This window comes from Sinocyclocheilus anshuiensis, unplaced genomic scaffold (genome assembly GCF_001515605.1).
Source record: "Sinocyclocheilus anshuiensis isolate Anshui unplaced genomic scaffold, SAMN03320099.WGS_v1.1 scaffold3827, whole genome shotgun sequence".
NCBI lineage: Eukaryota > Metazoa > Chordata > Actinopteri > Cypriniformes > Cyprinidae > Sinocyclocheilus > Sinocyclocheilus anshuiensis.
In genome coordinates this window covers 27,812-34,547 of record NW_015554555.1, presented here as the reverse complement: position 1 = coordinate 34,547, position 6,736 = coordinate 27,812, and positions in this window count along the sequence as shown.

Here is a 6,736-nt window from a genome sequence, read left to right as displayed (position 1 = left end):
ATAAGAGAGAAACAGACTAATATTAGCATAGATGCCATTCTTCTAACGATGTAGCAAGTACATCGGGTGTTATGGGAAGTGCTCCCGGTTCCGTTTGTCCTAATTAATGCAGCCTAAAAATCCTTTAACGGATTTGAATATTAGAAATGTGTTAGTGTGTTATGTGTAAGCCAGGTTAAAGAGATGGGTCTTTAATCTAGATTTAAACTGACAGAGTGTGTCTGCCTCCCGAACAATGTTAGGTAGGTTATTCCAGAGTTTGGGCGCTAAATAGGAGAAGGATCTGCTGCCCGCAGTTGATTTTGATATTCTAGGTATTATCAAATTGCCAGAGTTTTGAGAACTCAGTGGACGTGGAGGACTATAATGCAATAAGAGCTCGTTCAAATACTGAGGTGCTAAACCATTCAGGGCTTTATAAGTAATGAGCAAGATTTTAAAATCTATAAAATGTTTAACAGGGAGCCAGTGCAGTGTTGACAGAATCGGGCTAATATGGTCATACTTCCTGGTTCTAGTAAGAACTCCAGCTGGAGTTTGTTTATTAAGCGTGCAGAACAACCACCCAATAAAGCGTTACAATAATCTAACCTTGAGGTCATGAACGCATTAATTAACATTTGTGCATTTGACATTGAGAGCATAGGTCGTAATTTAGATACATTTTTGAGATGGAAAAATGCAGTTTTACAAATGCTAGAAACGTGGCTTTCAAAGGAAAGATTGCTATCAAATCGCACACCTAGGTTCCTAACTGATGACGAAGGAGCTTAGATGGAATATGGTCTAACATACATGTTGTTGGTTTAGATGATTTAACAAGTTTATACAATTCCTCCTCTCCTATAGTAGAGAATGAGTGGAATTGTTCCTCAGGGGATCTATAGCGCACTATCTGATGTGATACTGTAGCTGACGGCTGCATGATTACAATTTTTATCTCTAATAGTATTGATCTTGGAAGTAAAGTAATTCATAAAGTCATTACTGCTGTGCTGTTGGGAAATGTCAAGTATTGAATAAATACCTGGGGTTATGTTTGTTTTCTTCTAAAAGAGACGAAAAGTAATCAGATCTAGCAGTTAAGATCTAGACTTAACTGAGTAGTTACCCTAGTTCACACAGTTTCAATAAATTGCGATGGGTTAAATTAACTCAGTAAACTAAATAAGCAGACAAACATGACTACAGTCAAGCGCAGACCAGTATTGAAGTGTAGGCTACAGAAAATACGCAGCAGTCATAACTTTGTTTTTGCTGAGTTTATTAAATTTATAATGTTAATGGGAGACAATACTCTGTCATTTATAGTCGTATGGTATATATATATATATATATATATATATATATATAAGTAAATTCTAAAATCCAGTAAACATCAAGAGACGTTTTAATAGACCACAGTTCCCCGCAGTTATGGTCTATTTTAACTTGACACTAGAAAGTGTGTTTCTTTCATTGACGTCAGTTCATAATCCAAGCGTTCTTTAAATGCATTTTATGTTATGTGTGCTTTCACAGGCTTTATAATCCAGGTGTATTTTGTAAAAATCTACGCACATTTAATCTCGTGTGTGTGTGCGTTTGTGTTTTAATGAGCCTGTTTTGAATGTTCTATTGCACAACAACGGCAGCTATTTTCACGGAAATAAAGTTAACGAAAATCAAATACACTTTTTCAGTTTTTGCATTTTAGGTAGGTTTGCTAAGTTTAGATTCATATATTTAATCAATTTTAATGAATACATTACAATTAAGAAAATTAAGAAGAATGTAAGAATTTCGCTCTGAAACATGATAATTGCTATTTATCAGCATGCTTAATTTTAGACAATTATCCAAGAATTTCGTTACAAACAGTAAACAATTAGGCCTACTAGAGAAATTTTATGTCGGAGCGGGATCTGAGCGGGAATTGGTTTACGGCGAGCGTGAGCGGAATATTAACGGAGCGCTTGCTTGGGCGGTTAGAGCGGCTGAGTGGAGCGCACGTCCATGGAGCGGAAAACGTAGCTTCGCTCACATGCTCTGCTAGACGCTACTCACACGGGTCAGTGCAGTGTTTCAGCGAATACACAATTAACTTGTCCTTCATTTATTCCTCTCAATGGACGTGACATCTCCGTCTGATTTATAACGTGACGTCTGCGTCTGTTAAATTTATTTTAACGTCTGTTCCTATTTAACCCACCCACATTGTTGTGTCGGTTTATGTTTTCCTTTGAAAAAGTGTGGATCTTACATTTGTCATAATACTAATGAATACAATTCTTTCTTCATAGCACCAGCTGTTTGTTTCTATACACAAAAAATATCTCGTGTTTAAGAACTCATTGCACTCACTCATAATGTGTCGATTTTGTTAAAATTGATATAATCCATATAGATAAAGTCCAGTCTTGTGCATTTTCAATGATCGTCATAGTTTACATCAGGTAATACTGACAGAGTACACTGTTATATTGGCAACATGGAATTTCTTCCAACATTCCTTATTAGTAGGCTACTTTAAAAAATGTATTTGACACATTACCGCTTTTTGCAGTTGTAATTTTGCAGTGTAAATTATTTAATTTGACTTGTAAAAGCCCTACAGTGTCATATTATAATTGAATGTTTTGACCAAATATAAGACATTGACATTTGAAAAGATTCATACACTTAATAAGGTTAAAATGGTAAAGGTAAATAATGGCCATGGAGTAAATATCACAAATATGCAGACTGAAGTATGTAAAAGCTGGTATAACACTGATGAGAATATTGACACAGAAAAAAATGATATTTACATTAAAAAAAAAAATTTTCAATGACTGTCATAAGTTTACATCACTGACAGAGTGCAGTGTTATACTGACAACATGGAATTTCTTCCAACATTTCTCATTAGTACATTCAGAAATGTATTTGAAACATTAATCTTATAAAATTTTTCGCAGTTGTAATTTTGCAGTGTAAATTAATGAATTTGACTTGTAAAAGCCCTACAGTGTCATATTATAATTAAATGTATTTACCAAAGATAAGACATTGACATTTAGAATGATTCATACACTTAATAAGGTTAAAATGGTAAAGGTAAATAATGGCCATGGAGTAAATATCACAAATATGCAGACTGAAGTATGTAAAAGCTGGTATAACACTGATGAGAATATTGACACAGAAAAAAATGATATTTACATTAAAAAAAAAAACAAAAAAAAAAAACCTGGACCAAGTAAATGACCAACTTCGCTGTAAGTAATACCTTCAGATACAAATAATTTTCCTGTTAACAGTGACCGTTTTTATACAGTGGAGCTTCATGTGCTGCTGACTGCAACATTTACAGTATTGCAACACTGATACAGTTTTCATGTTTGCATTTCATTACACCAAATACACCAAATAATGTTCTTTTTAGCAGCATCATATGACCCCCTTAAAAAAATGCAATTAAAATACAATTCAAATGTTAAATTCAGTTACAATCCTAAATAAAAGGGCTCAAGGAACTATGGGCTGTCTTTTTCTACCTATGCCTCTATAGGTAGATCTTGCCTTTCATCAATGCCGAGGTCAGGGATCTTGGGCTTGAAAAGGTTGGTGACCACTGGGTTACACTATTCAACAGACACCCAGTACTTTTTGAGCAACAGGACATAAGCAATTGATAATGTAGGAAACAGCAGACAACTGTACATAATCAATTGTATGAATGTACCGAAGCATTTGCTACTTGTTCATAAAGATGACAAATTGCTTTAATGATGAGCACAAGTGACTAGATGATGTGGAGTTTGAACAAATAGTTTTGAGAATTTAAGCAGTGATCTGAGAAATGTACCAAAGCGACAGAAAAACTGGAAGTAAAAGGTACAGTCAGTTATTCAACATGTCATACAAAACTTGTAATGCACTTGTTTACATTTATACAATTAACTATATTTATTTGTATGTTTTTAGAACAATTTTAGAAAGGCCTTTCTAAACTGACCTTTCGCAAAAACAAGATAGCCTACTATTGCTATGTCCGACAAGTCACATGACATGTTCTTACACAGTGAAAATACATTGCGGAACAAAGCAGGTTACTTAGTATAAAACAAATTGTCAGCTTAAAAATGTTGTCATTTTTAAGAAGTTCAAACAATAAATAGACCCACAGTTTGGTGACTCTAGAGCCACAGTTCAAGCAGTACGTGAACTGATCGATCATCTCTTTTAGTTACAGCACACGAATGAATATGGTTATGTTGTTTATGTGTGATGTTAAAAACCATGGGAGAATTGAAAGAGAAACCCTGGCTCCAAAATGTTAATTCTCTTCTGGATTCTTCCATCCGCTTTATAAGTAATGACTTCCCCAGGACATTTATTAAAGCATATTGCCACTCCTCCAGAACGATTAGAACCATGACTGAAAAATATCTTGTCACCCCAGTCCAGAAAGAGGTATCCAAACCTGAAGAATGAGTCTTTTGTAGAAACACACAATGAGCTTTCTGTCCTTTGCAAAATAAAAAAACGCTCTTCTTTTAACAGTGTCCTTTAAGCCCCTAACATTTAGAGAACCAAATACAATTTTGTCCATAATCATTAACACTAAAACAGAGAAAAAGGAAAAAAACTAGTAAACCAAAAACTCTAGTAAATAAAAACACAAATCAAACCATCACTTGTGAATTCACACTCACTCTCTATATGAACCGTAACTTACAAATAGAGCTCCAGTGTCCCACTGAAAGGTTTCCAACTACCTGTCAATTAAAAACGTAACACTTCACCCATCAAAATCTATCCGTCGACCTTCAATGAAGCCATATGGACCGCGAAAAAACGTACTCTTTTACTAACGTAACCTCAGTTCCCTGAGATACGGGAACGAGTACTGCGTCTGCTTAAGACGCTATGGGGAAAACTCCTTTTTCTCCGAATACTAAAGCCTTTTCAATAACGCAGTGTACCCTGCACCATTGGTTCGTGCAGTGTAATAAAAACTAACTATGGCGACAAAGCCCGCCAGAATGGGCGGGTCATATGGCTATATAAGTGGGCACTTTGCCATCGGATCCTCAGGTTACTTCGACTGAAGCAACGACTAAGTCGTGCAGCTACATAGCATGGCCAGCAACGCAGTACTCGTTCCCGTATCTCAGGGAACCGAAGTTACATTAGTAACTGAGAATGTTCCCTATCGATACTTCCCTCGTACTGCGTCTGCTTAAGACGCTATGGGGAACCAGTATAATCCCACCTATGCTAGAGGAACGACTAATACTTCAATTTGCCTTGAGCACCAATGGGGCCCAGAGGGACCAAGTATTTTTCAGGGAAGCCCCGCAGGAGGCAATAGGGCCAAATTCGCAGAGGTCGAGTAATCGTTCCAAGATAAATTGTACAGCCTCGGAACCCAGTGGGGGCCAAGAGCGTACAGTGAAGAAGACAAACGCCTGAAGCACTGGTTTTGCCATATGGCAAGTCCGTTTAAGCAGAAAGGACATCCAGATTATAAAACCTGGTAAATGTGGACAGCGAGGCCCAGCCGGCCACCGCACAAATTTCTGCAATGGACACACCACTAGCCCAAGCCCAGGAAGAGGCAACACCTCTTGTTGAGTGGGCTCTTACTCCCATGGGGCATTGTAGGCCCAAAGAAGAGTACGCTAGCTTGATAGCGTTGATTATCCATTTGGAAAGTCTCTGCTTCGTGACCGGAGACCCTCTGGTGCGGCCACCGAAGCATACAAAAAGAAGGCAAATGCCTGAAGCACTGGTTTTGCCATATGGCCAGAGTAAGTCTGTTAAGCAGAAAGGACCCCGAGCCTGTAAGGCCTGGACATCCTAAAGAAGGCAAACGCCTGAGCACTGGTTTTGCCATATGGCCAGAGTAAGTCTGTTTAAGCAGAAAGGACCCGAGCCTGTAAGGCCGTGACATCCAGATTATAAAATCTGGTAAATGTGAATGGCGAGGCCCCGCCGGCCGCCACACAAATTTCTGCAATGGACACACCTCTAGACCAAGCCCAGGAAGAGGCAACGCCTCTTGTTGAGTGGGCTCTTACTCCCATGGGGCATTGTAGGCCCAAAGAAGAGTATGCTAGCTTGATAGCGTCGATTATCCATTTGGAAAGTCTCTGCTTCGTGACCGGAGACCCTCTGGTGCTGCCACCGAAGCATACAAAAAGCTGTTCCGACTGACTGAATGGGGCGGAAACGCTTAATATATATTCTCAGTGCTCTGACGGGGCAGAGTAAATTCAGCTCTTGGTCCTACTCCGAAGCCTCTGGTGCGGTCACCAAAGCATACAAAAAGCTGATCCGACTGCCTGAACGGGGCGGAACGCTCAATGTATATTCTCAATGCCCTGACGGGGCAGAGTAGATTTAGCTCTTGGTCCTGCTCCGAAGGAGGAAGCGCCGAAAGAGCTATTACCTGTGCTCTGAATGGAGTCGAGCTGACTGGCCAGCTATAGGAGCGTGTGAGGCTGCTATGGCTGCTATATTGACCTTGAGCGTGGAGGGGGAACAACCCTTATCCAACAGCTCTTGCAGGAAGGGCAATTTCAGAGATATTTCGCAGGAAATTGGGTCTGCGCCGCGGGCCATACACCAGGCGGAGAATCATCTTTGATGATAGTGGTCCTGACATAAATGTTGCAGGAAAATGGGTCTGCGCCGCGGGCCATAACCAGGCGGAGAAGACGGATCATTTAAGGGCATAGAGCCGCTTTGTAGAGGGTGCTCTAGCCTG